Source organism: Marmota monax, unplaced genomic scaffold (genome assembly GCF_021218885.2).
Source record: "Marmota monax isolate L192 unplaced genomic scaffold, Marmota_monax_Labrador192_F-V1.1 WCK01_AAM20220418_F8-fsc00103, whole genome shotgun sequence".
Lineage (NCBI taxonomy): Eukaryota > Metazoa > Chordata > Mammalia > Rodentia > Sciuridae > Marmota > Marmota monax.
This window is the reverse complement of record NW_026694286.1, coordinates 3608851-3628832: the sequence shown is the minus strand read 5'-3', so window position 1 is coordinate 3628832 and position 19982 is coordinate 3608851. Positions and strand designations below refer to the sequence as shown.

At 43.0% G+C, this 19982-nt stretch overlaps 1 protein-coding gene across 2 annotated transcripts in view; it reads left to right on the top strand.

Annotated features, from left to right (window-relative positions):
* Window positions 1-922: 922 nt before the first annotated feature.
* Epb41l3 (erythrocyte membrane protein band 4.1 like 3) overlaps window positions 923-19982 on the top strand; it is a 227351-nt gene continuing 208291 nt past the window's right edge. For both annotated transcript variants that reach the window (XM_058586428.1, XM_058586427.1), the window contains exon 1: window positions 923-1212. The gene's annotated coding sequence lies outside the window, so the exon portion shown is untranslated. The remainder of the gene's footprint in view (window positions 1213-19982) is intronic.

Below are 19982 nucleotides of genomic sequence, written 5' to 3'. Positions count from 1 at the left end.
CAGATGTTTCTGGTTGATTGGATGGCTCTTCACACAGGTGCTTGTCATAGCTTTTTGTTGCTGATGATGTTTTGTTTTAAATAGCTTTTCTCCTCCAGAAGGCTTTACAGAATCTGTTTTCCAGAAAGCACAGCTTCAGGAGCCAAGAAGAGGCAGAGGGCCTAAAGAATGCACCTGAATGCCTTAGGCAGATTAAGCAGTGAACAGTGAACTCCTCCTGCTCAGGTCTTTGGGGTAGAGGTGGAAGGGAAAAGGTTTACTTAAAAGGCCCAAGAGTAGCACTAAGGGCACAGGTCTTTTACACGCATGGGCAGGAGTTTTCTTGGCCTGGACTCTGGAGGCCACAGAATCAAGCAAGCACGTGGAGGATGAGCTTTTGGTCTTCAGGCCTAGAAACCTGGAGAGCAAAAGTGGGGATGGCTTTGTGAGTGCTGGAACCTAAGGATCCTCCACTACTGTGGTGTAGGTGGAAGAGTGTAGGTAGGAGAGGGAAGAGTGGTGACTCCATGCTGCTTATCATATTTAGCGTTTATTGTGGAGTGGGTGAAACTTAAAGGAACCAAACCACCTTCTAGCCCATATCCCCAATACCAGCAAAAGAATCCAAGTTGCCCAGTCCCCTTAGAGTACACGAAGAGACATTTGTTAAAACTTACTCTTTTTCCTCCAGCCCCTAGCTACACAAATGTGTGTGTGTGTGCGCGCGCGCGCGTGTGCGTGTCCCTGTCTGATTCTCTCCAGATGGCATTGCCTGCTGGCTATAAAGCCCAGGGAGGCCAGGAAGGAGACTCACTCTAGGGAACGCGCCACTCCGGGGCGGGCGCGGGGCGGGGCCGAGTGCAAGGACCGCCCGATCTCCCGGCACAACCAACGAGCGGACCCGGAGGGCGGGCCCGCACGGGCTGAACCGCGCGGGCTGTCACAGGCGCCCGACTCGCGCCGCAGGTGGCAACTTGGAGGGGCCGCGGCCACCGCTGCGGGAGAAGCCAGGATCTGGCGGCCCCTTCTAGCCTCCGGGAGCCCTTTCCCGCCGCCAAGACCAAGACTGGACCCAGGAGAATCCGAAGGAAAAAGCCGCTGTGCAGGGACTTGTAAGCAGCGCTACCTCTCTCTGCCCGTGCGCTACTTTTTTTCCCCCTCCAAGGAAGGTTGTGTCTGGGGGCTGGGAATAGGCTCCGAGAAGAGAGGGAGAGGAAGGCTTCTGAGACCCAGGTGAGCGCCTTTCCTTTACAATGTCCCATCTTTCTTGGTAGCAGGGCGCAGGCCGGGAGCGCCGGCTCACCTCGTGGGTAGGGGCTGGGGAGCGGGCGCCTGCCCTTGGCTTGAGGTCGACGGGGAAGACAGCAAGGAAGGGGCGAGGCCAGACCGGCTGGGGGCTGCCTGCCTAGGCCTGCCCAGGATAGGCAAGGTCTTGTGGGTGGGCACCCCGTGGCGAGGGGCTGACGGAGCGGTGGTTTTAGGGGACAGGAGGGCTTGCGCCCTGGCTAGAGCTAGCCGGGATCCTACCCGTGTGCGCCGGGCTGGAGCCGCAGCCGCAGCCGGGCGCCGCGCCTGGGAGAACCCCCGAGCCAGCGCGCGGGGCCAGGCTAGCACACGAATCTTCTGTCCCTTCGAGCCTGAGGCTCTGGAGGACGTCATCCCTCTCAGCTCTGGCAACTCCTCCTCCGTCCCTCTTGCCTCCACCCCTCCGCGCCCGCGGTTTAGCCTATTCGGAGATTCAGTGCCTTTGCCAACGCGCGCAGTGGTTGCTGCTGTCACTCCCCTCTTCGCCCTTACCAGAGTTGGAATGTCCTGAGGGTCCCGTTCCCCGGCCCTGGCAGCCTAGTAGGGCGCTGGAGGAGAGTGGGGCTGGCCAGTTCTCTGCGCCGTAGGGCGGGAGGTGAGCAAGGACTTGCGGTTTAGAGCTCTCTCCGTATTCATCCCCGCCCCCTTGCAGCTCGAACTGCTTGCCCAAAGAGCGGAATCTTGGAAGCCAGAGCTAGCTTGCTCTGGGGGATCAGGGGGTCTCCTGGGAAGGTGCTAGCCTTGGAGGTGAGGACACAACATCTGCCACCATCTCGGCATTTCAGCTACTGCCTTAAAGAGGAGTGACTCTGACCTCCGCGTTCCGGCTTGCAGCGTGGGGGAGCTGAAGACTGCTTGTCAGTGTGTGTGTGAGTGTGTGTGTGTGTGTGTGTGTGTGTGTGTGTGTGTGTGTGTGTGTATCTTTCTCCGGGAGGCAGAGGCGCAGGAGCCGGTTCCCCCTGCCCCACCGAGCCGCAGAGCCTCACCGCCCCTTGCCGCCAGCGGCGCGCGGCTGCACTCCAGCAACTCAGCGATGTTGGTTCCTCTTCTCAGGATCCAGCGCCCGGTCTCCTCCTCCAAGGCGCGTCCCAGGCTGAAAATCATTTGGCCAGAGGGTGCGGATTGGAGGATTCAGGCGCTCCCGAGGCAACTGAGGCTATTTTTCCAAATCCAGGGCAGCACCCCTCGCTAGGCATTTCATCTTCCTGTTGCTTGCCTGTAAGGACCGCCGCTGGAGGCCGGCAGAGGTGGGCCTGTGTTCCAGGGTGGGCGTCGTGTCAACCGGGAAGCCGAAGTTGGGGGCTCCGAACTCCCTTTCGCGCGCGCGTCCTGATCGGAAGCCAGGGAGCTAGAGACCCGCGGGCCAACCCGGGGGCCGGCGCGCTGAGCTGGAGGTGGGGTGGTCTGGCAGAGCTGAGGGTGGACATCCCGGGTGCCTAGAGCCCAGGACTGGAGACCTGAGCCTAAGGGCGTGTCGCAGCTGTGTCTGGGTGAGGGCAGCGGAGTTGCTCTGGAAGTTGAGATCCGGATCTGCACCGCTCGGTGACAGGCGCTGCGGCTGGTGAAGCAGCAGCCATGCGGCGAGTTCTGCCGCCCACTCCCCCAGCCGGCAGCCGCTTTCACTTTTCCTTCCATGGAAGAGAAGCCGCCGCCACCGCACTGACTCTCGCTGGCCCCGGAGGAAGCCTCAGAGCCCAGAAAGCTTGGGGTGCTGGAGGCAAAGTCCTCCTGGGAGCAAGGTCCAGTGTGGGAAAGATAGGAGAAAAGAAAACGCCAGGATTCGCTTCGCAGTCGTGAGAGGGCTGCGGTGAGCGCCAAGGATCCCTGAAGCCAGGCGAGGCGAGGGAGGCGAGGCTAACACAACCCAGCCTGGATGTCCTGCTCCTGCCCTGGGCGCTCTCCCAGGGGGACCTGATGTTGGAACACACACAGCCTCCCCCATCTCAGGCTGGCTGACTCGTGTAATTCCCTCTGAAGTGCATTGGATTGAGCTGGGAGAGGGCTGGAATCCATGAAATGAATGAAAGTAGAAGGACTGTAAATCCCAAATCTAATTGCAGTTTAAATCTAAATTCCATTTGAATAGAAACAGACTCTAATCTAGCAAAGCAGGGTCTGCGTGGGGACCCCCGTATGCATTTCTTGTGACAGTTACTGAAGGACTAAACAAGATTGGCACACCCCAAACCTGAATTATACTTCCCAAAACTGGTGGGGTCAGAGTGTGTGTGTGTGTGTGGGGGGGGTTGAGTGTGCATATCTTTACATATATTTCAGAACACGGAAAGTTCAGATTGGTTCTGAAATGACCTTGTGGGCCTCTGTCTTCGTCCTCTTTTATTAAACCATAGACATTTATTTCCCAGTGGGATCAATCACAGTTTGGATACCAAAGTGATACCAAAGGGTTAAAGAGCCTTTCTTGTAATATTAGTTTACAAAGAGGGCTTTTTCAATTAGGCTTCTTAGAAAAAAAAAAAGAAAACCTCTATGCAGGAGCAGAGATGTGAAACTGAAACTGTGTACCCATACCGGGAGTTCTGAACCCCAATGATGGGGATAACCTCCTCACTGAAATGGAGGCTACTGAAGACAGGGCTCTCTCTCTCTTTCATCCTTTGGTTCCCAGAGTAGGTGTTCAACAAACATTAGTAGACTGCTGCTTGTAATTATGTGACGTTTGTCCTGAAAAGACATTTAATCATTTATAGGATTAATCATTATTCAAATCATTATATAAATGGTCCTATTCATTTTGAAGTCACTGTTTAGTTGCAAACATTTTTAAACTCGTTGGGACTGGTAAACCACTTTGAATAGAGCATGTAAACTATTAGGCAAGTTTGAAATACCAGGATGACAGAGTCACATGGGTAAAGAACCCCAATAACAGCTTCTGGTTAAATGCCTATAGAAATGGAGGCCTCACTACCTTCAGAAATATTCTGTTCCATTTTAGATAAACTCGTTTAAATGTTTGGAACATTAGGATGAACACAGCACAGTCTCTGCCCATGTGAAGCTTATATTCTAGTTGGTGGGCCCAAATGGAAGGAACATTATGATTTTGGTGTTATTGTATAAATAGGTGAGACAGTTAAATGATAGCGACAAAGTGATCCTACCCTTTGAGTGACAACAGCAAGGGAAACTTCAAGAAGTATGGGTCTTACCTTATGGTTTGAACCTGAGGAGGAGGAGAAGTCCTTACAGAGGACCATATAAAAGCAACAAGAAGGTCCCCAAAGTTGGCCTGCATGCCAACACCTTCCCTGAAAGTCCATCTCCTGAGCTTGAATGTTCTCCTACTCAACCACCAACAATTTCCACAGCTCTCTGTTTCTTCTGTTCTCCAAAAACTAAGAGCCATAGGTTTTTCATCATAAACCACAACACCAAATTGCTCACTTTCCTCACAACATGCTGAATGTTGTCATGCTTTCTCAGGGGTGGAAGGTTGGGGAACAAAAACTAAACCAGGTCATGATTTTTGTAGGATTTGAAGCGAGGGCAGGTTGACTGTGAATGATTCATTAAAAAAGATCCAGGGAGTAGAGTGAGTCACAGTCTACTCTGGGCAGCTTCTTCCTTGTGTGTAAGGGGAATAATAATTCTCACCTACCACATCCTGATAATTAATTTATGACTTTGGAGTTATTTGAGATGCCTGGAAGGGAACTGTGAGTGCTTGGGGACATGCAATTTACCTATTCAGAGCTGATTAACCAAGGAGAGCAAGAAACACAATTGGAAAGAAGACAGGACTTCCACAAATACCATGTGTCTTCACTCATATATGGAATCTGAAAAAATTGATCCCATAGAAGTAGAGAGTAGAAGAGTAGATACCAGAGCCTGGGGAGGGTGGGGGAAGGAGGATGCAGAAAGGTTAGTTAGTGGGAATCAAAATTCAGTTAGAGGGGCTGGGGTTGTGGCACTGTGGTAGAGCGCTTGCCTACCACTTGCGAAGCACTGAGTTCAATCCTCAGCTCTGCATGAAAATAAATAAATAAAATAAAGGTATTGTGTCCATCTACAACTAAAAAATACAGTTAGGGGCTGGATCTGGAGCTCAGTGGTAGAGCACTCACCTTTCATGTGTGGGGCACTGGGTTCAATTCTCAGCACCACATAAAAATAAATAAAGATATTGTGTCCATCTACAACTAAAAATTTATTTTGAAAAACACAGTTAGATAAGAGGATTAAGCTCTAGTAGTCTAGTGCCACAAAAATAAAACAAAATAAAGTCCTCGTATTCTATAGCACAGTAGGATGAATACAGTCAACAATAACCTAGTTGTATATTTAAAGTAGCTAGAGGAGAGGATTTTGAATGTTTCCAGCACAGAGAAATGATTAATGTTTGAGGTGATGGATATGCAATAACCCTGATTTGAGCATTGCCTATTGTAAGCATGTGTCAAAATATCACACTAAGCCCTATGAATATGTATAATGATCATGTGCCAATTTAAAAATACATAAGTAAACAAAGATACCAATGTAAATATGACTTTCAGTGGAAAGATGCTGGAGCAACTAGAGATTTTAAAAGGTTTTGAACCTGATCTTCACAATTAAGATGGAGAAATATAGGTAGCAATTAGAAATAGTTCATGATTTGTTGTTGTGATAGGGGAGTAGAGAAAACGAATACAGAAATCAAAGAAGTCACCTCACTCCTGGCAGAGATGAAAATAATGTGTTTTGTTTTAATGCTAGTTGAGTAGCACCTGAGGGTTTCATTCAGGTAGATGTGATGTTACAATGGTGTTATGTGGATAAGCAGGGCTGATGCATGTCCACTGTGTGTTTTGACAAGCTAAGGCCCAATATTAATGAAAGGGACCATATCCAGTGGGAAGAATTCAAGACGCAGGAGCTAAGGAGACATTATCTTGGAATCCCACATAATGAGGAAAGTGAGCAGTTAAGTAGGTTAAGATCAGTGATGAGACTGGGGAAAGGCCCTGAATATAATTGGGGACTATTAGGAGAGATTTCCATTGAAGAGAATGAATGAAGATCAGAACAGGAGAAAATAAACTAATGGGCAAAGGAATGCATGACAATGCTCACAGCGGGAAGTCGTTGGCTGGGGGGGTGGGACTTTGCTCAGTGTGGCAGGAAAACAAGGATGAACCAGAACTTGCATACCTCCTGACATTAGCTCACTAGATAATATCAAAGTCCTCAGGAAGATTCTTCATCAGGAAAGTAGGCATAAGATGGTTTTGCTCTGAGGTTAGTTGCCCCAACAACAAGCCACTGGTTTCTGGAACCAGGAGTGTAGATTAGCTGGATGAATGATTACCAGATTCAGATCTTTGCTCTTCAGCTTCCATTAGAAATCTAGTCTCACATTTCCAACTGCCAAGAGGATATTTCACCCAGCCCTCACACAGCAACCTCAGACGAGACATGGACAGAAACTTCACTCAATTTCAGACTTTCTCCTTCACCCAGAACCACCATGTCCTGAGTCACTCAGGTGAGAGACCTGATCTTCATTTCTGATACCTTCCCCTCCTCCCCACTGCTCCTCCACAGACACATTCCCCAGAAAAGTCAGTGGCCATGTTGTGGGCCTCCCATGGCCACTTTCTTTTTTATCATATTGTCACCAGTCCCACCCCAAGCCTTTGACACCTCCTGCTAGGACCTTCACAATAATATCCTAGTTCACATTCTCTGCTAACTCTCTTCTCCCTAACATCTGCTTCCAGTGTAATCCTTTTACAGTGCTGCTTTGAAGATATCACTCCCTGTTTCAAGCCTCATGCCAACCCAAATTCCTAAAGGGTGAGATCCACCTCCTTTCAAGTTGTGTGCAAAGCCCCATGTTGTTCTTCTGTACATTAGTGTTATCTCCCATGGCCACTGCAGGAGATCTATTGCAATTCCAGCCAATACCTAGGCACACCTTTAAGTTTTGTTTCTGCATCCTTTTCTCATCCCAGTCCTTCCACTGAGATGTGCCCCTCACCCTGTCTCTGTTTTGAACCAGTTGTTTAAGGCCCAACTCAAATACTACATCCCTCATGAAGTTTTCCAAGATCATATTCAGAAGGTTTCTCTCCCATCCTTCCTTCTGCAACTTTTTCCTCTGTCAGGGAACATGCCATGTTTTTATTCTTTCACGTGTTTTGTTGATTGAGAGCTAGGATTCCATCTTATTCATCTTTGACTGCAAAGTGGTGTCCAGAGTGGGGACTCCATAACTTTTCACTGAGTGAATAATCATCCCCAGATGTCTGAGAAGAGGGAGAAGGATGTTCTAAAACCAGTGTCAAGATGATAATGAGGAAGAAGTGCCCAGCCCTTGAGCAGGTCCTTCTAGGCAAAGTGGAAATACAGGCAATTTATCTGGAAACTTCAAAAATCAACCTCTACCACCTTTATCTAATTACATGGGTAATTTAAGCTTTGGAAACTAAAGGATCTGTAAAGTTATTGACATTCTTCATTGTAAAGATGAGGATATGGTCACATGAGCTCAGAGCTTTCAAAAGCAGAGTCAAATGTGGAAAGCCAAGCTGATAGTGATTAGGTTGAAAGGAAAATGAGATGTGCTGGGCAAGATGCCCATCAAGAACTGAATGCATCCAGAAATATGTGAGAGAATTCTTAGTCTGGGGCTTATGGATTTGACTGATCTAAAATCCCTTTTAGGAAGCTTTTGCATCTGATTTCTATTACATATCCTTGACGTATAAAGTAGAATCATGCATGTGTTCTTTGGCATATTCAGTTATTAAAATGTTTCTGATCTAGATAAAAATTTTTAAATATATATATTTTTAGTTGTAGTTGGATCCAATACCCTTATTTTGTTCATTTATTTTTATGTGGTGCTGAGGATGGAACCCAACGCCTTGTACGTGCTAGGCGAGCACTCCACCACTGAGCCACAACTCTAGACCTAGATAAATTTTTTATTCATATTCTTATAAAGTGAGCATTCTTGTGATTCTGTATTTTTTTAAAGAATGAAAGGGTGAAGCCATATCTTACACACATATTAAATGTCTGAGATCAGGCAAAGAAAAATTTATTATAAAAATATCACCAGCTTCCACATTTCAGGAACAAAATATTTCCCAAACAGTCTTAAGTACACAGGCCTTCAAACTTGAGAGGATAAATTCACCCTCATCAAATAGTAATAAATAATCCATTGCTCACAAGGAGTGAGCAAATAGAAACAAGACAAAACAGGCATGATCAAATACTGAGGTTTTGAATAGTAGGGGAATAGGCCTTACTATAATGTTGGCATTATATACTCAAACCCCTTCTGGAAGATGAGAGATCACCTATAAGAAATAAAAGCTGATGTATCTATGTGCATTAAATTTGACTCTTGGTTATTTATGGAGTTTACATAATTGTAGCAAAATGGGAAAGGTGTTGGCTGTTCACAGTGTAAATATGTAACCACAGGTACTTAGCGGATCTGCAGACTTATTCAACCTCTCCTAGGTTCAGCTTTCTCATTGTTAACTGGAAGTAACAGGAGTCCCTACTCCACCCAGAGGATGACAAGAAAGGTATGGCATCACATTTGAGATTGCACTTTACAAATGACAAACTATGAGTTACTAGTCTAACAGTTTTTAAAGATGCCATACAAATCTCTCTGTCCCTGCAACAATTTTGTGAAAGTACATCGTGGAACAGTCACAAGAAATAATTTAAACAAGAAAAATGTTTAATCAGTGACTTGCGTTTACCTTTCAATGTTTAAAAGAACTTATTTTTACCCTCTGGTAGTCATAAAATTTCACAGAGCTAAATAATGAGATCAGAAGTCTGTAGGCAGAGATCATTTGGATAAGCTAGAAGTCTGATTTTAAAGCAATTGCTAACAAAGATTAAGATGCATTTGAATCCCACCTAAAATAGTTGTTTCCCTGAATCGTGGGTGCCCCCCCCCTTTTTTTTTTCAGGTCGAATTTGGGTAAGATGATTTTTGAAAATGCAGGTGTTCCTTGACTTACCATGTGGTTACATTCTGCCATTGAATATACCTAACCTCTGGAGCGTCAGAGCTTAGCGACACAGTACACTGGGTGGTTGACTGGGAGGTGGTCACTGTCCCTGCCCAGCATCTGGAGAGAAAATCATACTTCTTATCACTGACCTGGAAAAACATCCAAATCCAAAGTATGGTTCCTGCTGAATGCTTATCATTCTTGCACCATTATAAAGTTAAAAAAAAAAAATCCTAAGTCAGTACCACCTGTATCCAGCCTGCAAATCTTAAAGAGCAGAATAAATATGGTGATGCAGCAAAAAATGAAAAAGCTGATTTTACTATCATGTACAGTACTTTGGGATGCATACTGACTACTAGACTCGCCCCAGTGCATTTACGGTATCAGTAGATACTAGCTAAATATCTGGGGACAAATCACCTAAGTTTTTTTAGCCTTAGTTTTTTCTGCAAAACTAGTTTAGTAACATTGACTTTGCAGAGTTGTTGTAAGAAATAAAAATAATACCATAAAATGACTAGCATATTAAGTGCTCAAACAATATATCCATTCTTTGGTATCATGTGATGTATTTTATTCAGCATGAAAATCTACATTTACCAAATCAACTTTTACTTTCAATATTTGTGTTTTGAGCTTTTAGTCCTGATTATATTTATTTACTTTTTAATCTTTTTTTAAATAAACTTTAGCCCTGAGTGTATTTACTATAATTTTCCCTTTGCCCCTTTCCAGTTATTTTTAAGGATATAATAATAGCCAAAGCAAAATGCAATTAGGAGGATTAAACCTGATAATCTTACTGCAAAACATGTGTGATTTCAAAAACAAAATATTATTTTGTTGATCCACCCCCGCTGTATCTGCATTATTCAAATGGGAGAAGTAATGGGCCTCATAGGTATTTAGCTCTGTTGGTGCTAAAGTAACCTGTGACAAATTAATTTATACTCCTTGATCTTAAAATGAGCTACACCAATCATTTAATTATGAAAATAATTAGGTAAAACTGCTGCCCTTTCATGTTTTCTAATGGACAGAGCCGGCCTGTTTTTTTAAAAGAGCACTTTTATTTTATAGTGGATACAAATGTATCCCATGTTTCCCAAGCCATAACAGTTTAATAACTGTAATGCAACTGTATTTCTTTGACTCTGTCACTGCTTACAATGATGGTAATTTTAACCATAGTCAGATTACCCCAGCTGTGTTTAGGAATCCCTGAGGCTCTCTCCCCTGGTTGTGAAACTGAACCCTCTCTGTGACAGAGAGATCCTGCCATTTTTTGCTCTAGCTCCTATTCTGGCCAATGAAGTGACATCTGACATCAAAGAGTCCAAAGGAATCAATGGATGCCACTAAATTCATTGTGGCTGCACCCAGCAGACACCAGACTTGGCAAGAGATGGTGTGTCCCCTGCTTCTCTGAGGTCCAGATGTAGTAGAGTTTCTGGATCACTGGTCCCTGGGACCTCATGAGGTCCAGCTGGCACTTGTAAATGCTTAAACTAATGTACTCAACTTGTAAGTGTGAGAAACTTTGGAATTAGCCAAACCAGCCATGAAGTATCATGCAAGAATTTATGTGGAAGTGTAATCTGGGGAAGTCAGGCATTGACAGGTTACTCTGATTGTTGGTGGGGAAAGTGTGAAGGGTTAGAGGACAGTAACAGAGAGCCTCCGGGGCACTGAGCATTGCATCCCACAACCACCGGCAGCCCAAGTTTGTGCCTGGACTCTTCTCTTGACCTGGGTTCTTTTCAGGGAGACTCCTAACCTTTTCTCTAGTGGTTAGCCATTGGAATAACCAGATCTAAAAATGGATTTTTTTTTTTCATACCAGGGATTGAACCCAGGACACTTAACCACTGAGTCACATCCCCAGCCCTTTTCATTTTTTATTTTGAGACAGAGTTTCGCTAAGTTGCTTAAGGCCTTTCTAAGATGCTGAGTCTGGCTTTGAACTTTAGATCCTCCTGCCTCAGCCTCCAGAGTCACTAGGATTATAGGTGTGCACTACAATGCCTGGATCATATCATAATAATCTCTTAACCTTTAAGAGGTTATTATCTCAGATGGCTGAGATAATTTTCTCTCACAAAATGTCTGAATCCTGGGGAATATTATCAAGTTACAACATCATCTGCATTGTATTTATAAAGGATGAATAATTTGTGCTATTCTTAGCTGTTTGCTTCCTTTCAAAAACAGTGTAGATTAAGATGAAGCTGGTAATTCAACAGTGAGTTTGCTTAAGTGTGTGTGTGTGTGTGTGTGTGTGTGTGTGTGTGTGACCTGGTTGCCAACCTTTGCACTACATGAAGCCGGATCGTGATGCTTTGTTTTATACTTTTAATATGTGAGTGTATGTTTTCCTTTCAGCTTGTTCTACCTTGAATTTGAAGCGTAGGTTTGGTCTCCGTAGGATCCAGTTAGAAGATAACCAAGTGTGTTTCAGGAAAAATAAGCGGTGATGTTGTTTTCCAGATTATGAGTTCATTATCACTTAATTTCCCTGGATGATAGTTTATTCATCTTTATGATGGAGTTACAGCTGCTTCAGCTTCCAAATCTGTAATCCTGAAGCATCATCACAGATTCAAAACCTTTTGTTTTTTAAACCTGATAACAGCTTCAACTTCCCAATGCTTTTACTGCACAGTGTTGTTGAAACATAGTTTTGACATGGGGAAATGAAAGTATCATTTGACATAGGTGTCGCTATATAAAAAAATTCTAAGTCCTTCTTAATAATAGCAACCATAGTATTATTTTTCTAATAATCACAGGCAATTTCATTTTTGTTCTCTGGATATTGATCCCATGGACCTGACTGTTGATCATTAATCTATTGTTTTTCTAAACTGACTCAGAGTCTGCACTGTTTGACATATGATCTGGGACCTCCTTTTGTGATTTTTCCGCTCCTTTTTTCTCATCCTATGGATTTGGAGGAATTCAAAGGGATTCAGTGTAATTTTTTCGAAGCATGGCAAGAGGATTTATCTAGGTGACTCCCATTAAAATAAATTAAAATGATGAATATGTGGCTGATATATAGCGTGGGACCCTCAACATACTTTTTCCTGGCCCCCATTTGGCATAAGGAAAGGGAGTGCTTGTTACATCTGACTAGCTGTTAGTCTAGAGAAAGATAAAAGTCCTGGAAGCCCCTCTGGAAGGTAGCGAGTGGCGCATTCCTGCCTGGCTCTCACTGTGAGCTGCTTATGTAATGCTTCAAGGAGCAGCTAGGCTAACCCTTCAGTGGCTTTGCATAGAACTCACTGCCTGGAAATGAGTTGATATAGGAAAAAGTATCTGACCCCAAAACTTATGACTCTGACTGGAAGTATAATTTTAGCAAGACAAAGGAGAAGACTTGAGGATTAAAACAACAACATAAAAAGAAGTAGTTCCTTAACATCAGACTCCACAGGTTGGTGGTTGACTGAATGAGAGTGTACAATAAATCTGGGATCCATAGAGAAACTTGCATGGTGTTCACAGAAAATTAATGAGTCAAATAAATATGCTCCTTCTTTTTTTTTCTGCCCATGGCTTCTCAACATCAACCTAGCCTCTACCCCCCTCTTCCAAAACCTTTCTTAATAACCAATATCTGGCTGTGCATGGAGTTGTTCTTTTACATGTAGCACATCATAAATGCTCACTAAATGCGAATCATGCTGCCAACTTAATTTAGCATGATGTTGCAGGATGAAAGTCAGAGCACATAATAATTCTTACATTTTCAAAAGAGTTTTAATGGCTGAGTAGTACTTTAAACTTCTCTGTCTTTATTGAACTCTCTCTGTAGTAAGCAAGCAGTTTGATTACACTTTCAACACCAAACTGGCTGTCTGTAAGCATGAATGTTCTAGCAGTGCTAAAAACACTGAGCTCTATTTTAAACATGTTATTTTCTCCATGGTTGAATGGGCTTTTGTTGTTGTTGTTGTTGTTGTTGTTTTTACAGAGACAACTAAGTTTATCTGTGTGCGATTACTTGCTTGAGATTTATGGTATAGCTCTTCACCACATTTTGTTAGTGTTCTCTGTTCACAGAGATACACACTAAATTTAGGGATTTGGTTTATTGGCATTGACCTACTAAAGTATCCATTTGCACATGATATGAGAGAGCCAGCATCAAAGACTTGTGGGGAATACAAGGTCAATGACCTTCAAATGTTTAGAAGCCTTTTATTTTCCCACTTCATTCACACGGGGAGAAATGGATTCTGTTGTGCATACCTTTTAGTCATAGGTTGGGTGTTGCTGCTGACACAGTCTCCCCATTCTTTAGCCCGTGGTCTTTTTGAAACTTTTTGCATTTTCTCCATAAGGAGTACATGCATTTCCTCCATATTTTGGGAGGTCTTGGCACTCCTTTTCTGAGTATTTTTCAAAGCAGAAGACAAGCCATGATCAAAGAGTAGTTTAATGGATGGTGTGCATTTTGTTTTTTAAGAGCTTAGAAATGCTTCTTTGCTTCAGCCTCTGGCTTTTTTAGCCTTTGGGGTGAAAAGCCTAGAGTGATAAAAGGCAGAGACCTACTTTCTGAATATAGGCATTCCCTATTTTATAGATGAGTCATTTTTCCAAAAGTGCATTTATAAGTAGTTGTTCAGCATTTTGAATTCTTTGCCCTGAGAGAAGATGTTAAAAATTATAGTTGGATTTCCAGGCTAGCCCAGACAATGATTCAATCTGTTATGAGCAAATTTTGTAACTACGAGTATCAGTTGTGGGTCCTTGGGACAGGAAGTTAGATGGTGCTTCCCCAAATGGATTGCCTAAGGTGGGAGTCTGTGGATGAGTATACCTTGCTTTGTAGCTTCCTTTCTGAATCCCTCATCTGTCCTCAGTGCTGATTTTCTGCAGGCTGTCATTTCTATATACTATCCCAAGTCACACTTTTGGGCTCATAGTCAGGTTTTTTTTTTTTTTTACTTCCCCCAAAATATTCCTTGCTTTACATTTATTACCATCTCTCTTTCTCAAGTAAAACTATTCTTTTTCTTAATTCTGATTGCTCTAAGCAATAGGTGGAAAGCAATCCGATGGAATCAATTTTATTTGCAGAAAGGATTGCTAACCCCTAATCCTTCTGTGCTATTTGCATGAAAACATCAGAATGCCTTATAACCCCAATTAAGTACAGGTTGTAGTCTTTCTTTCAATTTGATATTCATTCACCATCTTTCACAAGCAAAGTGCCAATGTAGGCCGTGGGAATGTACATGTGAAGAAAATGTGGTGCTTCTCATTGTACAGGGAGACCCAGTACATAAACACCAATTACCACAACATAAACTGTGATAATGAGGGGTTTCAAAAGAGAATTTTATGAAAAGTATCAAATCTTACACAGCTCTAAATGGTTAGCAAGTAAATTGATATTATAATATTGAAAACCAACTGGGCATTATCTTGTAAAGATATGTCTATTGCCCAACATAGGAATTCTGCACAGATACATCAAGAAATGTCTTTTAAACAGCCATAAGTCATCTTTCCAATATTAAAACAAAATGTCTGAGACACTTAATTTTTAAGGGGAAAAGGTTTATTCTGGCTGATAGTTTTGTGGGTTTCAGTCCATGATCAGTTGACCCCATTGCTTTTAGGACCCTGGTGAAGCAGCACACCATGACAGGAGTGTGCAGGGGTACAAAGCTACTCACCTCCTGGCCAAGAAGCAAAAGAGAGAAAGGAGGGAGTGGAGGCGGGGCAGGGGTCCCACAATGTTCTTCAAGGGTCAGCACCCATTGACTAAATGAATGTTCCATCAGCTCTCAATAGCGCCACCCTGTGGTCAAAGCCTTTCCTACATGAACCTGTGGGAGACATTCAATATTTAAATGATAATACCATTTCAGTCTGCTTATGACACCTTCTCAACTGTTTTAAGGTATAACCTGTTCCTTCAGTTAGTTATGTGCTGATGGGAATGTCTGAAGAATGTACTTTGATAAAAAGTTTTTAGCCTGTTTCCTGGTTACACATATCCTGATCCTGACATGGCTATAGATTTTTCTCTCTTAACTGGCTTTACCAACATGCAACTCTTTTCTTGTTATTTAAATCAGAATCACACTTTCAGGTGTTATGTATTCCTGGAAACTGCCTATTAATTTATTCTGTGCTGGGGTTGTAGCTCAGTGTAGAGCGCTTGTCTCCCTCGTGGAAGGCACTGGATTCAAACTCAGCACTACATAAAAAAAATAAAGCCGGGCATGGTGGCACACACCTGTAATTTCAGCGGCTTGGGAGGCTGAGGCAGGAGGATCGAGAGTTCAAAGCTAACCTCAGCAAAAGCAAGGTGCTAAGCAACTCAGTGAGACTCTGTCTCTAAATAAAATACAAAACAGGGCTGGAGATGTGGCTCAGTGGTCAAGTGCCCCTGAATTCAATCCCCAATACCAAAAATAAATAAATAAATAAATAAATAAAATAAAGGTATTGTGTCCATCTACAACTAAAAAAATATTTTTTTTTAAAAAGATAGACTATTTTTTATCTTGCCAACACTAAAGTTACAAGTCATATATTTTGTAATCATTGTGCATTAATATTAACTCCAGAATTTCTTGCTGTTGGCTTCCTAAGGAAGCCAGAAGTGAGAGGTTTTTTTTTTTTTTTCTTCCTCAGAATGAGGGGAGTAGACAAGGGACTTGAGAATGGATAGAGCCTGCAACAACTTCTGAGGGCACAGGGACAAGAGAGCCCAAGAGGGAAACAGTGGGCACCTCTACGCAGCAGAGAGGGGCTTTCTGAGGGAGAAAAGGCCACCTTTTGTAAAGTACCCATTAGCCTGGCTGCACTTCCTCCTGTTCCATGGAGAATCCCCAGGACAGGAGCCATGACCTTAGTCCAGGCCCCATTTGAATGTGGAGGTATCAAGAAACAGAAGTGAGCTCCTCTATAGACACTTTCCACAAGTTAATCAAAAAGTTGAGTTCTAAAGGTCAGCACAATTCAAATATGCATGTGATCACGAAGGGGAAGTTATTCTTTTTGAAAGCCGCCTTCAGGTTCATTATAGGGTGATGGAGATTTATGAATGAAAATGGTGGAACAGTGAGTTGAACAAGTGATGATCATATACAACTCCTACACACAGAGAATAGGACTGTAACTGTAGCCAAACTGTTCTGACGTTGCTCTTCACATGGCCATTGAGGTCTTCATGATCTGCGCCTCTGCTCCTGCCTACCTCTGCAGCCTCTTATATTTATTTTATTTTGTTTATTTGTAGAACTGGGGATAGAAGTCAGGGGCGCCCACCACTGAGCTACATTACCCAGCCCTTTTTATTTTTTGAGCCAGCTCTCACTAAGTTGCTCAGGCCGACCTCTATCTTAGAATCCTCCTACCTCAGCCTCTGGAATAGCTGGGATCAGTGGTGGGGGCCACCGTGCCTGACCCTCTGCAGCTTCTTCTTGTGTCATTTGCCCTTCTGTTATTCATTCCAGACCAGCAGTACTCAACCTTTTTTTTCCCCCTCAGGAACTCTTTATATTCTGAAAGATCATTGAAGACTGAAAACAACTCTTCTTTGTGCAGATTATATCTACTGATGTTAACTGAATTAGGAATCACAATGGAGAACTTTTAAAAATATTCATTTTTCATTTACTTAAGCATAGCAATAACAAATCCATTCCATGTTAACACAAATATTTCAATGAAATATGTTAACTATGTTTTCCAAAGCAGAAATAACTTAGGGTAAAGAATGGCTCTGCAAATCTAGTTCGTATGCAGCTTAACAGAAGAGAGTCTCTAATGGCTGTTTCAGCATAAGAAATGGAAAGTGAAATGTCGCACGCTATTGTAGCTTCTAGAACTTTCCACAGTACACTTGTGAGAGAATGAAAGTGAAAAGCAATTAATGTCTAAGAATGACCAAGAAAAGAGTTTTGATTTAATGGGCTCCCTAAAAGCATCTTAGGGACTTCCCAGGCCCTGCATCCTGCTTGAAGAAATGCTACCATAGACACATTGGCCTTTATTTGGATGGAAACTGGTCAATAGGTTGACAGGAAAGATAGGAAATAAGGTCTGTTATTAGTTGGCTTTTCGTTACTATGACAAAATACCAGAAGCTAGGTTACTTTGTTTTAAAAAGAGAAGTTTTAGCTCACAGTTCAGTAGGTTCAAGGGTCAGTTTCTAAGTGATAGCTTCTTGCTGAGGAATGTCCATATCAGACAGAGTTCCCAGGCAAAGTCCCAAGGTGAAGGGCATCTCATGACAGGAGACAGGGAGCACATGTGTGTGTCTTCTGGTCTTTCCCTCTCTTCTTATAGAGCCACCAGTATTCAGTCGTGGGAACTGCAAACCAATGACCTTATCTAATTCTAATTACTTCCCAAAGAACCCACCTCTAAAAACTAGAGTCAGATTGTTTCTACCTTAAGACCATGTAATAGGGATTAAACTTTAACCCATGAAACTCTTGGGGGACACATTTAAACCACAAAGCCAGAGCAAGGATGCCAAGTTGAAGCTACAGCACTTGCTGGCTGAATTGGATGTTCCTCATTTCCTGGGAAAGAACTGAACGTCTCTGCTAAGTGGCAGACCCACAAGGAGGACATTCCGCTGTCCCCCGGCATTGATGTTGCACTGTTTCTCAGAGGCTTTCTACAGGCGCCATCTCATCTGCCCTCTACCATGAGTCTGTGCCAAATCCAGCTGACCTATCGTTCTCCTTTTTCATCCAAGGAAAAAGAGATGTGTAGTGGCCTCCTCAAAGTCACCCCAAAGTCCTTAAAGGACACCTGAGCCCACACTTCATGCTCCCTCAGCATTCCCTAGGCAAGCTGACTCCTCTCTCTGAGAGATCAGCTCACTGTGAAAGGAGCCCAGAAAGTGTTTGAAGCAGATAATGAAGCTTATTTGATGATAGTTTCTCATGTACACACCAGTATATTCCATTTTCTGGGTTTTTTTTTTCTTTTTTTTAGCAAATAAAGTTAGTGTATGAGAGACGATCAACTGTGCTCTGTGTGAAGTTTACTTAGGTACAGGTAGAGGAAATCCCACCATTTATTTCCAGGATGAAGGAGGGTGGATTAAGAAAGAAACTGCAATGCAAACCCAAGGTATTAAACTTTAAAAATCTCTAAAGGACATTAGGAAGCCCTTGCATTGGTACTTTTGAAGGTGCCCCTGGATAGGACACGGATGCCCGAGCAGAGGTTGGCTCCTGTGTTCTGTAAGGGCCAAGGAAGGGGTGCTGACAGCTCGCTCGGGCTCTGGTCTTTTTGGGCAGGTTTGTCATGATTTCTCCCAGCGCATGTTAAGTGACTGTTCTCATCCCACCATCTGCTGAGAGTAAAGCCACATTTTTTGAATTAGTGCTAGGCTCCTTTTTTGTTCTATTACAAATTGCCGTCTTTTAACACTTTACAATAAGTGTTGACATAGACTCTTATTAATTCTTTCCTTTGAAGATCAAGTCTACACAGGGTAGCCAAAAAATTCCAAGAACCATTTTGACAGTAGCTGTTTTTCATTTTAATTGGGGTAAAATACACATGACACAAAACTTACCGTCTTCACCATCTCTGTGCGTACAGTTCAGTAGTGTTCAGTAGTGTTCTATGCATTTTCATTATTGTGTAGCTGACCTCTATAATTCTTTTTATCCTGCAAAAATGAAACTCTATACCCATTAAACAACTCCCAGTCCCTCCCCCACCCCCATCTTCTTCTGACAATCGCTAATCTACTTTCTCTGTGAGTCTGACTACAAATCTCATAGAAGTGGTGTGTACAGTAGTTATCAGTTTGTATCTGGCGTATTTCACTCAGCATAATGTCTTCAAGGTCCATCCATGTTTTGGAATGTGTCATCTTTCCTTCCTTTTTAAGGCTACATAGTATTCCATTGTGTGTACACATCCTAGTTTGTTTCTGCCTTTTGACAGTTGTGAATGATGCTTCTATGAACATGCGTATACCCATGTCTCTTTGAGACCCTGCTTTTGTTTCCTTTCAGTTGACAGCAGCTTTGGATAGAACTGATTAATAGTTTATGTCTGTAAGACCAAGGTCCAGGAGGCTGAGGATCACAGAATTCCTCTACTATGAACCGAGCAAAGTCTGGCTTTCCAAGGTGATGTCTCCTGTGGAAAGCTTGTGACAGAAGAGCTGTCTTACATGAAGCCTCAGTTTGGGGAGTTCCATCTACTTGAAAATATGTTTTATATGATTTTAGGCTGTGAAATTTCTTCCCAAGTAGAGCAATTATCATGGCTTGTGGGATTGAAAAACAATGTATCTTAGAAAATTGAATATCATGTTAATTTATTTCCTTTGTCTCCTTAAAAAAAAAAAGAGTCATAATAACTTGTTTCTTTGAAAAATTCAGATTCTATTGTGTGGCTCGGCCTGTAGCACATACGAACTGGGCTATAATTTATATTCTTTGAGAGTCTATAATTGGAATCATTTTAGTCCAATGCTTGTTGAAAGGTGTAAGTCATTGTACTGAGTTTTCTAATTATGATATGAGCTCAGTCTAACTCTTTACCTTGCAGCAGATTCCCCCCAATCTAGTCTAGACTTGCTTTAATTATTTTTATGTCCCTATATGTTCATACAACTCTTCCCTCTTATCTTTCTAGAAACATCTATTGCACGTTCAATCATTTGGGCATGTATTGTATTTGCAGCTGTTAAATGAA